The sequence below is a fragment of the Marmota marmota genome, unplaced genomic scaffold (genome assembly GCF_001458135.2).
Source record: "Marmota marmota marmota unplaced genomic scaffold, marMar, whole genome shotgun sequence".
Taxonomy (NCBI): domain Eukaryota; kingdom Metazoa; phylum Chordata; class Mammalia; order Rodentia; family Sciuridae; genus Marmota; species Marmota marmota.
Genome location: NW_026000108.1, coordinates 10,108,441 through 10,124,662, shown reverse-complemented (window position 1 = coordinate 10,124,662; position 16,222 = coordinate 10,108,441). Strand labels below are relative to the sequence as shown.

At 48.0% G+C, this 16,222-nt stretch overlaps 1 long non-coding RNA gene across 1 annotated transcript in view; it reads left to right on the top strand.

Moving 5' to 3' along the window:
- Positions 1-4,998: 4,998 nt before the first annotated feature.
- Positions 4,999-16,222, top strand: part of LOC125610934 — a 99,874-nt gene continuing 88,650 nt past the window's right edge. The window contains exon 1 of the long non-coding RNA XR_007341024.1: positions 4,999-5,218. This is a non-coding gene — a long non-coding RNA (uncharacterized LOC125610934). The remainder of the gene's footprint in view (positions 5,219-16,222) is intronic.

The following is a 16,222-nucleotide window of genomic DNA, read 5'->3' as shown; positions in this document are numbered from 1 at the left end:
GTAGACTGTGCCTTGGGAGGATGAATGACAGCAGGGAGGATGGCTCCCGCTCACTGGGTGCTCACTGTGTGCCAGGCCCCCTGGGTAGTGGATGATCCCACTAACCCTGAATGATCCGGAGGTGCTGCTGCCGCCCCTGGACCACAGACTGCAGACTGAGGCGCAGAAGAGCTCAATGGCTTTTCCAAGGCCACGGGTCTCATCAGGGAAGGTAGAAGGTTCATCTGGGGATTCTGACCCTACATTAATTTGCTAGCACTTCCATCAAAGAACACTGCAGACTTGGTGGTTTAAGCAATGGAAATGTGTTTTCTCACCAGTTCTCGGGGCTGGAAGTCCAAGACAAAGGGCCTGGCAGGATGGGTTGTCCATGAAGCCTCTTGCGGAAGGCCACAGTCTTACTGTCTCTTTAGGCGGTTGTACACCCTGGGGAACTCGGTGTGCGCAGACCTCTTGTGAGGAAACCAGTCAGATTAGATTAGCATCCACCGGAAGAGTATCATTTTACTTTAATTACCCCTTAAAGTCTCTATTTTCAAATAGAGTCTATTTCCTGTTGTGCCTTCAGATGGCAGAAGGAGAGACAGAATCTTTCTCTTCTTATAACCTTTTATAACCCCGCAGGCCTATCGAGTTAGAGTCCCATCCTTAGGACCTCTTTACCTTAACAGCATCCTAAAGGCACTGTCCACAGATATGCTCACAATTGGGGCAGGGTTTTAATATATGAATTTTGGGAGAACACAGTTTAACCCTCAAAGCTAAGTCCTAACAAGTTTACAAGCTAGAGGACTGAGAGCCAGGGACTCCACGAGTCTCACTGATGTTCACTCTCCTTTGGTAAAGGGGCATTCAGACTTCCTCAGATGCATAGGCAGAAGCAAAAGGGCCTGTTCTTCCTTGGTTCCCTAAGGCCAGTGTGGTGGGGAAGGATAATTAGTGAGCTCTTCCTGGGGAAGCTAACTCTTGGGCAAGTTGCCCAAGCTCTCAGGCATTCTCCTTCCTCACTTGTGAAATAAGGCATAATGATAGTGCCCAGCTAAATGGGGATATTGTGAGAATTAAATGAGATACTGTAATCGAGTGCCTGGAACATGGTAAGACCTTAATAAACTTTAGATGCTACTAAGGAAGTGGTATTTTCTTTTCCATTATATACCTCTTTTCAAAGAGGCTTTAGAATGTTATTAAACATCTTAGTTTCCTATAAAAGCATTTTTCAAATCTATTGGTCTTGTTACTCTAGAGCCTAGAGATCCTCTGCTCGGAATGAGTTCCAGAATCATTTATGATTGGAAATATATTGTTTCTCTCTCTTGGTAAATTAAATGTTCAATAAAAATCTTGTTAAACTTGGTCTCACAGTTTAAGTGCTTTGATATAAAGTTTATTTTTCACACAACAATGACTAATATCCTTTGGAATATACTTTGGTAATGGCATCTTATATAAGTTCTCGTTTATACCCTTATATAAAGTTTCTAGATCATATTGCATATGTCTGTTGCTATCCACCATAGCAGTGTACACAGTGTCACCCAATCAGGTCATGAGCTTCTGTATTTTAATTCACCAAGACCCTGATGTGAGATGACCTCACCTTCAGGGAGAAGTGACTGTCATGGAGGGAGCATTGGATCAAAATTTTCTGCACTTCACTGACCTTATTTATAACTTCAGTGTGACAAATTAGGGAGCCCTGAATTATTTCTACTTCTCAATTCTATGAAATCCTAAAACAGTGGCATTAAGGTGGGTGAAGTGTCGTGATATTAGTAGGCAAAACAGAGGAAGAAGGTGTAACTTATGGAAATCAGTGACCACTAACCAAATAAGAGCAAGGGAAGGCTATTTGTTCTGAGCACGCTCTAACCAGCCACATCACTCGTGAGACTCAAGGCAAATAGAGGCGTAGGGAAGCTTTCAGAGGGGGAGGAGGGGTGGGCATGGGGCTTCCGCTGTGCCCTAGCTGGAGGTGTTGGCCAGGGGAACCTGAAGGTGGCCTACGTTGAAGCAGGGCACCCTGTGTAATTGGGGTGCCTGTTTGGTTTTCTCTAGCTGTTTCTAAGTTGGAAGTAGAAACAAAAATTAGGGAACCTGATAGTTACTAATCAAGTCCTGGCCATTGTGGGCAATTATTTGAATTCCTGGACCAACTGCTAGAGATACCTGAATACTGCTGACCCTGCTTCCTGTTAGGCTGATTATGGACGGCAGGCTGGGTGTCACTCCTGGATGTGTGACTATCCGTCATGGGTTCCTGGGCTGCTGCAGCTGGAGAGTCCAGGTGCTGTTTCAGTGTGTGGTTTGGCCCTTGTCTGTTTGCATATCCAGTCTCTTAACTCTCATTAGCTCTTGGGTAAAACTCTCAGTTCAACTCAATCCAAACATCCAAGTTGAAAGGGATGAATCTGGATCACTGTGTGAGTTTCTGGTAAAAACGACAACGCATGAAACTGGATCTTTCCAGAATTTGTTTCCTATAGTTCATCTTGTTACAAAACATTTATTGAATCCAATTGTCAGCCTTTTCCAATAATGGAAAGACATCCTCTTGAACATCAGGAGCACATACAAGGCCGAACTCTGCACTTTCAATGGCTCCTGTGGTGACTAGTGGCAGGGTCACGGTTTAGCTCCATGTGCTGGCTCCCAGGGAGTCACTTAAGACTGGCTTGGGCTTCACATACACTTCTCAGAAGTTTTGGAACTATTCTTAGGATCTCTATTTTATTTCATCTTTTAATAAAAAGAGAAAGAAGTCCCTGTCCAGTGGTCCAGGAGCTCTGGCCTGTTTCCTGCTGGGAACCTCTCTGTGACTAGTGGGGAGAGGCTGGGGGTCCCTGGCATCTCCACACAGTAGCTGTGGAGGAAAAACCAATAGAACATGTCAGGTTGGACAAAGAGGAAGAAGGAGGAGTCTCAGAGCCTGCGTCACTGGTCCCCAGGAGACCCAGACCTGGTGTTTTGCTCTGGCTCTTAAGCCATGGTGCCTCCGAGTGCCCTCTCCCTGGGTGTCCTGCTCTCTTTTCCAGGCCAGCCTGCCCCAGGGCCTGGGAGCAGTCAAAGCCTCTCAGCTGACCCCAGAGCTGAGCCCTTGGAAGAAAGTCTATGCCCCATTTTCCTTACTATGTCCATTCCCGTCCAATTCGATTCTCAACCCTTGGTTCAAGATCAGGCTGAACTGCCCCTCGGAGAAAGTGTGGTGCAGTTATCAGACAAGTGGGAATGGTGCATAAATTAGCCCTTCAAAATACCAATGGCAAAACATGAAGTGAAGATGCTGAATATGAATACAGATAAATAGCAAGTCTTTACTACTTAAAGCAAGTGAATAATAATAATTTTTAAAAACCCCAGCAAATTATGCATTGAAACACAGTGTCAGAAAGCAGATGCCCCCAAGTTAACTGGTGACCTCAAGGGACGGGAATTCTGGGTTATGTATTCTTTCTTTATGGCTTACTGCACTTTCCAATTTTCCTGTTACAGAAGCATAAATGGTTGTAAAATCCAATTAAAAATATTTTGTCCCAACACTGCTTTGGTACATTTTGTTCAGAAGAAACATGTATACCTTTGTGTCCCTGCGTCATCTTAGGAATAGATGGAAGGAAAATCACTACAGATGGGATTTTAACTGGACCACCCCAGTCACTGGAAATAGGTAGAAGACTGAGGGCAATTGACATTCGAGGGTCTTGAATTGTTCTGCTAACTGCTTCCCTTCTCTCTTCACTTTGCAGGCCAAGACTTTTTTTCCTTGCTTTAAATGTTTTGGTTTTGAAGCTTTTAAGAATTATAGTTGTTCTAACTTTTAATATACTTAATTTTCAAAACATGAAATTTGAAGTAGAAATAAAAACCCTGAATGTATTTGAAAACCGCTGATACCTTCTTTTTCACATAGGACAAATCCATTGCATCTCATATTATTTTTATTGTGTCTATAAATCGATTGGAACAATAAAAACCCAGAAGCCTGAACATCAGGAAGAAAAGGAGACTTGGGCACAAGTTGGTGGTGACTCTTTGAAATGCATATTTGGTCCAAGCCACAAAAGTGCAGAATGTGGCATCTTTTCCTGCTTTGTAATGAAGGGGAGCAGTGTCCTCTCTAACGGGCAGTCAGTGACTCGATAATGCTGCTGCCTAGGTCTTCTTGGGGCAGAGATGATTCTTGTTCTGGTTGCTATTTGTTCCTCCTTCCTGCTGGGCCATGCTCAAAAATGGGAGACATCAGGACATACTTTTTTTGCATTTGCCATCTGACTTATTTATTTATTTATTTATTTGCATCTGCATCCAGCTTGTTTTTCCCAGGGGGTCTCCCTTAGCAACTTTGGCTTCTCTCTAGCAGCCATGAGAACCTGCTCAGGACTCATTCCATCCCTTGCCTGACTTTCTCAGGAATCAGACCTGTCACCATTATGTTCTGAGCAGTCAACATGGAGCCTGGGCTTCAAAACACTCCTGAAAAGAATAAGTAAAATCAAGTGAAATAATAACGGAGGGTGCTTGCTATGTTTCAAGTACTGCTTTAAGGACCTTACCTATATGAATTCCTATTATCCTCATAAATCACTTGAGACACTTCTATTATCACTGCTGATGTTCGAATGAGGTAGAGGTGCAGTGGGGCTTGCAGACTTGGCCTTCAGATCAGCAGATGTTCAAGGCTGTGCTTCTCCTAGGGCCTCCCCCTAGGCTCCTCGGAGTAGGATGGTGGGGACCACCCTGACCTCATGGAGGGCAGAAGGGGAATGCTCGGCCAAGGCCATGTGACTACACAGTGACTTTCTCTCTGCAATGCTACCCAGACTACCTCTCAATCCACAGGCCATTGGTGTATCAGGGGGCCTCTTATCCACCCAGACCCTTAGCCACCAAGCCAGGCTGACCCACCTGCACACCTGTCATTGGGCTCAGAGAAGCAGCGGCTGGCCTTCTGGAGCACTGGGGGCATTTGTCTCAAACCCTATTGCTTCTTTTCCCCTCTGGTCTCTTTCCCTGTATTTTTCCTGTCCCTTGAGTCTCTGGGCTTTAATTCTAGCTCTAGGTCCTCCCCTTTCTGTTTTTGCAGTGGCCCTTGACTTCCCTGCGTGAGCCTCACTGCGTTCAGCCAGCGCCCAGCCTGGACTCTGCTCCACCAGCAGCTTCTGGAGGATCTCCTGCTTGTCATCCAGCCCCAGCGCCCAGTGCTGGTGTGGCCTCTAAGGTAGGGGCGGGGTTTCCCCTGGGGCCTATCACATGGCTCTGCAGATAACCTGTGTGACAGGCTGTATGTCTCTTGTTCCAGAGGGGCAGTGGGACAGGGTGGCTGTAAAGCCTTCATGATCAGATTTCAGATTTAGGCTTACTGTGGCTTGTCTCCCCAGCCTCACCTGTCAGCTCTCTCTGTGGTCACCCAGCTCCCACATGCCCTTGTCTCAGGGCCATTGCACCCCCACACCCACTGCCCAGGGAACTTTCTCACCCCCATCCCTGTCACCCTTCCTCTTCTGACTCCTGCTCACTCTTTGGGCCTCAGTGTGGTTGTCACTTCCCTGGGGAAGCTGACATTGCTAACCCCCACCCCCAGCCTGATCACCTAGGCACCTCCGTCGTCATCGTCATGGCCAATGTTCACAGAGTGCTCGGCCTGCATGCGTGCATCTCAGAGCTTTATGAGAACACGCTCCATTGATCGCGCACAACAGTCCTGGGCACACGCTATTTTTATCTCCGTTTTGCAGAGGAGGACCTCTGGCACAGGAGAGTTGCGTGTCCTGGCTGTGCTGTGCGTTCCTTAGTGGTATAGCCAGGTTCTGAACCCAGGCTGGCTGGCCCCGGAGCCACATGGTCCAGCTGCTCTCGACTGCCTCTGGGTATGGCATTTGTCACACTGCAGTGCAGTCTGGATACTTCTGTTTTATGCATAGCTGGATTCTAGCATTAAGCTCAAATCCTGGCAAGAATTAAGCTCAATTAATGCCTTTGGTGGAATGAATGCCTAAATTCTAGTTATCGAGGTCTTACAGATGTGAATAATACATTCCTGATTCTTGATCTTGTGAGATCAAGTTTGAATAAAAACAAGGATGGCAATCGACTGGTGTCAGGGCTGTGAGCTCGGGTGTGACTTCTGTGTGAATCATGCTGAGCGGATGTGGAGGAGTCATTCCAGCCCCCACACTGAGTACAGCTGGAGATTGAGGCCAGAGCATTTAGGTGACTTGTCCAAGGTCACACATGGAGCATGTGACAAACAGGATGCCAGGTTGGCAGGTTTCCAGGGCTGTGTCCTTTCTCTGCACCTGGTCAAACAGAAACCATGGTCACATGAAGACATGCAGTCAAAACACAAGTTAAGTCTTGAACTGGTTTGATCACAACTCCAAACAGCGTGAGGGGACTCGTGGCCTCAGTGCTCCCTGGGTCTGTGTGACCCACAGAAAGCACAGGGATCTGAGAGGGAGGCCAGAGGCAGCTGAGTGTGGAAAGCCTTGGGGTCTTATGCCAACAGAGGGGACTTTCTTGTGGTGTGACTCCCCATAGCACGCCTGTGGCTTGCTTCTCTGGTCCCCAGAACATGCGCCTGATCTGGAGGCGCCTTCCAGCTCTGAAGTTGTAACATTCTTTCTCCGGGAGGCCTGTGCTCTGAGCTGTGTTGGTTCTTGCCACTCTGCCTTCCCCGAAGACACACTCTGCTGTCTCTTCCCACCCCCACCCCACCCCTCACCAGAATCATCTCAGGTGGAGGGGAGCCCGACCCTCAGCTCGTAGGTGCAGAGGAAGGGCAGTATCTTGGGGTCAAATCCAGGGGCTTCTCTTGACTTCTCCGGAGCCTGCAAAGAGTTACTTCACGTCTCTAAGTGTTCAGCTTGAAGAGTAGAGTGACTGATGCCTACAGGATAAAAGTTACTGTGACGATAAAGTAGAACGAAGTGTGTGAGGTCCTTGGCAGGACGTTGAGGTTGATTGGACGTCAGCAACATTTTCTCTGTAAAAGCCCAGACAGTCAATATTTTCTGCTTTCGGGGCTTATGTTCTCTCAGCTTCGCGGCTGCAAGGCAAACTCGATCACAGACAACATGTAAACAAACAGATGTTACTGCGCGCCAATAAAACTTTATTTATAGAAGCGAGCGGCAGACCCCTCGCTGTGCTTCGCAGGTCTCTGTAGCAGATTGATATGCATGTTGCTTTTTCTGTTTCTACTTAGACAGACGTTAGGTTGTCTGTCCTGTGTTTGTCTTTCTGTCCCATCCCTCCCTGTCTCATTCTTCCTTCTGCCAATGGATGTATGTATTGATTTCTCTTCGTCCAGGGGTCTAAGTTCCAGTGAGCTGCCATAGGTGAGGAGCCCTCCCTCCCCATTCCAGGCCCAGGAGCCACATCCGAGGGACCCATGTGCTGTGACAAGGGGCCTTGCATCAGGGGAGATGACAGCCTTCCTCAGGACCCAGGGAGGCGCAGGCAGGGAGGGGCTTTGTCTTCTGAAGAGACACTGTGTTTTGATGCTAGTGGACATTTGCAGCTGGCACATGGTCGCTGGCCAGCAGCGGGCCTGATGTGTGGCCCCACAGCAGAGGGTTCCTCCTCCTGCTGGCCACGCTGTTGCCTCTGCTGACAGCAGGGCCATTGTTCCTGCCATTGTGTGGCAGCAGGGTGTTGGGGACTGTGGGCAGGGTTGGAAGCAGCCACTTACATCACCAAGCTCAATTAAAAAACAGAAAGATAAAGGTCCAGGAGAGAGGACCAGGTGCCCGCCACAAGCCAAAGTGACCTGCTGAGCTCAGGCTTTCGGATCAAGGGTGACATTTTCTGTGAGTTGCTCTGGGTTTGGAATGGGACACATTCTTTGAGATGGTGGTAACTGGAACATGTGGAGGTTTAGTAACACCTCTGCTAATCTCAGTGTCCTGGCCAGAGGCCAGGAGGAAAAATACTCTTGATGTCCACTGAGACTCCAACTGGTCTCTGCTGTCCCCAGCCTCCAGAACCATGAGCTAAATAAACCTCTGTTCTATATAAAGTTCCCAGTTTGTACTATTTAGTTATAGCAAAAGAAAATGGACACAGTCAGTGGGTTTACAAATTTTGGTATTATTTTCTCACTTGTGAAATAAGGAAATGACATCCAACTCCTGGGGTGGTTAAGAGGATGAGATGGGATCATGGATGTAAAGCGTCCATTGTCAGGCCTACCACATAGTAGGTCCTCAGTGAGGGCTGGTAACTCTGTAGGTACCTTCACTGGGCAGAGCTAATTGTCAAGAGTCCTGGACTGCAGACCTGGCTCTTCCACCTTTGCTGTGTGACTTGGATTGGTTACTGCCCCTCTCTGGCTATCCTTACTCTTAAGATTCACTCTTTCTGCTCTAGTGTCTCAGGGGAGAGGTCATCACAGAGCCTGTCTTGCAGAGATTTGCCTTTAGCACCTGCCCAGCTGTAGATGGTAGAGGTCACAGGTAAGGAGTTCCAGGTGCATATACATGAAGCATGGAAAGCTGGCATCCCCCCACCATACAAGCCACTAAATTTTACTCTGAAAGTAAAAAAAGTATTCTTCCACACTTGACGGCCCCCAGACTCAGCACCATGAGCTTCAGCATCACCACCTCCACAGGAGCAGTAACGCCTATTACACACATTACACACCTGATTCACTGGACCTTCACAAGCACTCACGACACAGGTGCGACATCACCCCTGAATTAAGTATTTGGCAGCAGGGCATGGAGACCTCACCTGGCCAACGACACACAGCTAAGTAGAAACGGGCTTTGATCATGATGGGTGTGGGCACTTGGTGTAAACAGCAAATGGTGTAAACAGATGAAGCTACAGACTGCCGGACACTGGGTGGAGGAGTTGGGTGAGTAGTGGTGGGTACACTGCATTCATTGGGGCCCATCCCAGGCCTGCTGGAGGCCCAAAACACATTGCATAACCTCTCTAGGCCACAGCTGCCCCAGCTGGGTTGGGGCCTGAGAGGGTCCAGAGTGAGAGCGGCCTCCAGGAAGACCTAGAAGAGGGCAGGCCTTCCACTTCCTCCTGAGCCTGCAAAGCCATCAGCAGTGGGGTGGTGCATGATGTTGTGCTCCAGAAGAGCAGAGGCAGAGAGCCAGAGGCCCAGGAGAAGCCTCCACAGGGTGTGGCGCTGTGATATAAGAAAAAAATACACTTTTTAAGTGACTTGAACCTTCTTTTTTAAGTGCTTTGTCCACTCAAACTCTTTGGAAAGGTCCTAGGATAACCTCTCCAGGACTCTCTGGGGAAGAAAAACAAGGAGGGATTGCACATGACATCCAGGAAATGCCCCTGCTGTGGCCCCTAGGACAGCTCACCAAGCCCTTGACATTGTGCTCAGCCCAGTGCTGCCACCTCACACAGGAGCAGAGCGGGAGCCCGCCTGAGTCCATGTCCCCCAGCAAGCAGGGGCTATGGCAGGGCTGGCTTTGAACTCGCCTCCTTCTGACTCCAGCCTCATCCTGACCTGCTCTGCTTTCTTCCCTTCGTGTCACAGGGGAGGTGCTGTGTGACTGCCACTGTCACCTCTGCTCCTTCCTGCTCCCTGACGGCACCCATAAGAAGTTCTTGCTGTTCCCAGACTTTCCGAGGTCTTGATCGTCTTTGCGGAGGCTTTGTGTCTGCCAGGATTGCCCTTCGCAGTGTCCCCCATCCATTAGCACTCCGTTCCCGTGTCCCTGTCCTAGGAAAGCTTTTCATGTTTTCTGTGGACAACTCGGTGGCTTCCAGCCTGATCTTCCCGAATTCATCCCCCCTTTTCCTGCTGCGTCCCCTTCATCAGCCTTCAGCAGCTCCCCACTGTCCCTGCAGGTGCCTGGCACACTGGGCCAGCTCTGGCTGGCTCTGGCCCATTGCTCTCCGGGGCCCTGCTCCACTGCCTCCCTCTCACTCTCCAAGCTTCCTCCAGGTTTTGGAGGCTCCTCACTCTGTCTCTGCCTCCCCTTCTTACCTGCCTCTCCCTCTCCCTGAAGCCCTCTGTCCTCAGTGACATCTATTTCCTCACTTGCTATAGTCTCGGTTTAACCACTTCTTCCCCAGGAGACTCTCAGAGGCCAAGTCAGCTGCCCATGTTCTGTGGACACCATCGTCCAACACATCACTCTGTGCTCCTGCTATTTATGAGTTTCCTTCTCCCCTGGTAAGCTCTGCCAGGGCAGATGGCAGGCCTGGGGCAGAGCTCCTGGTGATACCATGTAGATGGATGAATGAGTGAGGACGGTGGATTGCCCACAGTCCTGGAGAGCTACATGTGGAGCCTTGGGACTCCACATTCCCATTCCAACAGTCTCTCTGAGTCACCTTGTCCTTGTCCCTGTTGCCTTGCATGCTTATTTTCTCCCCAAATCATTTTCCTTGATATTCCCACAATAGGCCGTGTCAAAGAACACAGGGAATGAGTCTCGTGCTCTTATTTGCACCTTCCAAATATTTGTGGTCTCTTACGCGCCTTGTATTTTGTCTGTGAGCCAAGTTATACATTTTAGCTCCTTTAGTTTTTCTCGCTTAAACAAATCTCTCCATATTCCCGTTGGACGCCTTCCAGTTTTTATAGTTTTTGTTTTTCCCCCTCCTTAACTATCTTAAGTACTTTTTTTTAATACTCTTACATTTAAAAGCACTGGTTTAAACATGCAGTTCAGTTTAGGTTCAAAGGCAATTACTGAGCTTGTGCCTAGGAAAGACAGATGAGCTAGGCGGAGCTCCAGTGTTCACGGAGCTGTCAGCCTCTGCCTCTGAATTCTGCATGCACCTGTGCTGGAGGGGAAGGTGTTGGGATAGTTCTTCCTAGTGGATGTTAAGCAGGAGTCAAGCAGCTTGTCCCAGCCCAGGGTACTGGGGGCTCCCTTAGAATCATCCTGTTCTTTTCACAAAGCCTGGCTTCCTGGCCACCTACTTCTCAGAGGGAACAGACATGGACTTGTATATGTGGTCTGGGCTTAGGTTATAAAGTTGTGCACTTTGAGTTAGGAAGTCCTGAGTTTGATGCTGATTATATTTATTGTTAACTTTATATTTGGGAGCAGGATTTGTCAAGCCCTCTGTTTCCATATGCAGTGGAAGCGAACGGTATCTGGGTTGCAGAGCTCTTGCAAGAACGTCATGGTGGGACAAAGCAAATGTTTTTTGTGCAAGGACTCAGCAGCCACATTGCCTCCCAAATCAAGGAGTGGCATCTTAGGCATGATCTACCTCCTGCAGCTGCACTGTGCCCCTGCCAGTGGCCATGCAAGGGAGATGCCATCTCGAGTCTCGGTTTCCCCATGGCTTCACAAAGGCTTAGACGGGGTCAGCCATTGTCTCACACAGCTGTTGTGGGTGTAGCCACAATGAGGAATATTGGAAAGAGTTTTGTATTTGGCCAAATATGAAGGATGCAGTTAGATGTGTTGTATCTTCTTTATAAAATATCTTGGTTATGTTGGCCAGAGGAAAGCCAAACAAGAAGGTGCCACTTCCAGCAGTGTGCCCAGCCTTGCCTCCACCTGTGCATTCAGCCATTGGACTGGGTTTTACTGAGTCCTCTTTGATGACAAACGCTGTAGCAGTGAGTAACTGATGTAGCTCCCACTGGATATGTGTGTGTGAGCAGGTACACTGATCTGTAGGTGACTTTGTGTGTCAAACACTGATAAAAAAAATCAGAGGAGTTATGGAACAGGGAGCAAAGAGGGGTTGCTGACCTCACGTAGGGGACAAGGGAAGGTGACCTTGGGAAGGAGATCTAGTGAAGAAATTTGTGTTTTCTGTAGTTCAGTTCAAGGGAATCAGCCTGATTCTTAGGTGCATGATGGTACGGCAGGCAGTTAACTTTTGATTGCTGTCTCTCAGGAACCTCAGGGATGAGATAAGGAGGGAGAGAGGCAGCCACTGTCACCTGGGGGAACTCAGTGCAGTGACATGTACCAACCATATAGAAGGCTTTCTGTGCTTTGCCTTCTGAGTTTCCAACTTGCCTTTGCCTCATCTATTTATGAAGTTTGGGATGAGGTCATCAGGTTGACAAAAATCCTGAATCCCTATCAGAGATGCTAAACTAAATAGGTCCAATTTTACTTCACTTTTATTCTCTTTTTAAAAAAAATTTTAATTAATTTTTTTAAAAAAATATATGACAGCAGAATGCATCACAATTTTTATTACACATATACAGCACAATTTTTCATATCTCTGGTTGTATATAACGTATGTTGACACCAATTCGTGTCTTCATACATGTACTTGTGATGGACATCATTTTTATTCTCTTGCTATTTAAAACTTAGTGCTTCCAGTTCTCCTTTTCCATCAGTTGTACAGGTGTTTCTTTATAGTGTCTTGCTAGACAGAGCTCCCTCAGTGGTTTCCAGCCTCCCAGTCTCCACAGCATCCTGCAGTGATGGGGGGTATTGTGGCTCATTCTTCACCAAATCCTCCCCAGGACACCTATAAGCTTCTTGTCTTTTTACCCTCATTATGCATTAACTCAGAATTCTGAGTACGCTCCTCTATGTCTCTGCATCTTTCAAGAGTAACCCAGGAAGTGCCCCATGCCCTCTTCTCATCTCTGTAAACACTTCCTTTCAACAAGGAAACATGCAGTTCTAGAGGTGAACAAGGGCAGAGAAAGCACATTTTGGTCAAGAGAAACTGAATCCTGATTGGCTCTTTGGCTGTAGGCTACTTAGTTTTCCTGGGATTTATTTAAAAGCTGGAGACTTCAATGAACATACCGGGGCTGATTCAGGTCCACAAGAAGCAGCCACCAAGGCAGAATTTAACATGTGACATTTTATTAGAGGGGATGCCAGTGAGAAAGGAAGTCGGTGGGAATCTGGGAGGGTGGGCAGGCAACACAAGTCTGAGCTCAGGGAAGGGAAAAGCGAGAGGAAGTGGGTGGAAGAATTCCAGACTACTGTTTAGTCTACGGAAGGGTGGCAAGGCCTTTGAAAGTCCTCAAGCCTATATTGAGGACTTCACAACAAAGCCATCCTGGAGCTCTGGGTTTCCCAGCCCCTGGTGACTCTGGTGTCTCCTTGCTCTTACTCGTTGTGGAGGACTGTGGCTTCTGTGTAAATGTGATGGATTCCAGGGGCACAGTGGCATTCCCTGTCTGTACCAGGGGCAGCTGACTCCATTGCTTTGGCCTGAGGTGAGGTAGAACATCATGGCAGCCAGGAAACAGAGAGGAGAAGGGGCCAGGGGTGAGATATAGTCCTCAAGGACTGACTCCCTCCAACTGACTCCCTTCTCCTACAGTTTCTACTACCTCCCAATAGTCCACTCAAATTAGGAATCCATGAATGGATTAATCCATTGATGAGGTCAGAGCGTTCCTGATCCAATTACTGCCTGAGAGCCACACACTAAAATAGTGCTGCATTGGAGAGGAGCAAACAATGCCTCAACACACAGGCGATAGGAGGACATTCCAGATCTAAACCATAGCAGGGGACCACTGGGGACCACTGGAAACACACTTGTGCAGATTTATCCCACAGAGCCTAAGAGCTGGTGTATTTATCTGTCAAGTTCCTTCTCTCAGGGGCTGGAAGAAGGCTGCTGTGCTCCTCCTGGTTCCCTTGTGACCCCCAAGTCTGTCCAAACTGCCTCAGGAGTGCTGTGCATATTCTGTGGCCAGAGAATACCCTCCCTTAGCGTGTGCTGAACCATCTTCAGGTGACCTTGAGGATAGTGTGGGACTGTGGGAGAGGTTCCAGTGGCACCTATTACATAGAGCTTTCTACCTCACACTTGGATCAAGTCTGAACCTCTAACACATGAAATCACAGTTCATGTAATCCTGAAAGCTCTGGCTAAGTATTACCGAAATGCCACGAGGCACAGAGAACAAACACCTGGCAAAGACTGGTAGTTCTGGGGTCAATAGAGACACAAACACTAGCTAACATTTATTAAACTTTACTATGGGACAAGTGCTGAGCTAAGCACTCTAGATGTTTTAACACAACCGCTCTATAAAACAGGTGCTATTTTCCTCTCATCTCACAGGAAGAGAAACTTCTAGAGAGTTTACACAATTTGCTCAACAAGTTCACACTTATTGCATAGCTAACAAGAAGGGGAGCTGGCTTGTGAACCCTAGTATTCTGTCTGTAGGACTCTCCGTCGAAGATGGAGCTTGGAGTGTTATGGAAACACCGTCGGTTCTTCTTCTCTAGGGCTGCCAGAATGAAGAGTCGCAATCTGGGTGACTTAAGCCAGAAATTTATTGTCTCACAGTCCTGGAGGCTAGGGGTCTGAAATCACGGTGCTTGCAGGACCAAGCTCCCTCTGAAGGCTCTGGGGAAGATTCTTCCCCAGCTTCTTTTTATTTCCTTGTGGTGGCTACCCATCTGTGGACTGCAGATGAGTTACCCCAAAGTCAGCCTCTGCCTTCACAAGGGATTCTCCTTGTGTCTCCTCCTCTCTCCTTAGAGGAGCTCCACTTACACTGGACTAAGGACACACCCCAATGACCTCATGTTAACATGATTACATCTTCAAACCCTATTTCCAAATAAGGTCACATTCACAGGTACCAGCGATTAAAACTTGGAGAAATCATTTTGCAGGAAACAAGCCAACCTACAACGGACCAGAACTGGACCTGCCCTTCACAGGACCAGAAGCGGGGAAGCTGAGATAAGTAGGACGTGGTTGTGCTTTGCAGTCAGTCATCCTCTAAGGGGTCACTGGTGAGATTAAAAAAAAAAATGAGCAGATAAAGGGAACATAGTGCAATCTGTCCTAGGCTAGTTTCCTTTACAAAGTGCATCTTTCCCAGTAGTCTGTTTGGCTTTCTTAATTTTCACATTTATCCTTATCTTTGGTATGTGTCCTTGATTCCTGAGGCTGGTTATACATTAGTGAGATGAAGTTTGATTTTCAGTGGTGGCAACTGATACTTTTAGACAAGGAAGGTTTCTTCTTCTGGGCCTTCAGCTTTCTCATCTATGAAAGATTCAGCTGGACACATTGGTGGATCCTAACTCTGACAATCACTGCGATCACCTGGAGAGAATTTAAAGACCAGTGAGGCCTGAGCCCACCTCTAGACATCCCAGTGTAGGTCTTGGTTGGGGCCTGGGGTGTGTGTGTGTGTGTGTGTGTGTGTGTGTGTGTGTATTTATTTATTTATTTGTACCAGGGGTTGAGCCCAGGGACACTTAAACGATGAGCTAAATCTCAGCCCTTTTTTATTTTTTATTTTGAGACAGGGTCTCATTCAATTGCTGATGCTACCCTGGAACTTGCAACCCTGCCTCAGCCTCCCAGGTCGCTGGGATTGCAGGGTGCACCACTGCATCCGGATGGGCAGTAATGATTTTAAAGACCGTTGTAGATTGTTCTGTTATGAAGCCAGGCTGAGGACTATGGCCCGTGAAGGTTTGGGAGCTCACCTGCTCTGTTATACTTGGGTTCTAATTGGTCCGACACGTCCATTCTCAGGCTAAAGGTATTGTGGACCGCATGTTTGTCTCCCCCACAGTCCGCACTAATTCTCAACGTGTTGTCCTGTGGAAACGGAGTCTTTGGGAGGTGATTAGGTCAGGAAGGCAGAGCTCTCATGGCCGGGTTGGTTGTACGAGAAGACACCTGGGAGAGCTTCTTCCCCTCTCTCTGCTCTCAAACCACAGAGGAAGCGACCAGGAAGACAGCCCTCATGAGAACCTGGCCTTGCTGGCACCCGGATATTGGTCTTCCAACTGCAAAACTGTGAGGAGTGAATATGGGTCACTGAAGCCACCTCGTCCATGTAGTTTGTTGACCGGGCATATGGCTTCCATCAGGAACCCAGTGCTGCTTCTTCCTGTGCTTGAACACCCAGAAGGCAGGCCCCCCAAGGCATCACTAAAGATGGTCACCAAAATGCTGGCTTAGGGGAAACTGCCACCAGTCTAGGGAGCAGATCCAGGGACGCTAGCAGTTGTGAATTAGGGATTAATTGCTTCCTGGCAGAGCCAGCCCTTTGATGGGTGGCTCAGACACTATAAAGATTACTTGGGTAAACATGCTTCCTGCTTTGCTGGGCTTTGGAATCCAGGGGGTAGGAGCGCTTGGGGAAAGTAACCTGGTCGGTGGCCAGAAATTGGAGCACTTATGGTAGGTGGACGGCCAAAAAAAGTCTTGGAAAGCTTTAATGCTTTTAAAAAAATCATCTTGTCTTTGTCATGGCTCTAGGCCAGATTGTTCCTAAGTTAAGAGCTCAGTTCACCTGGATTTAAAT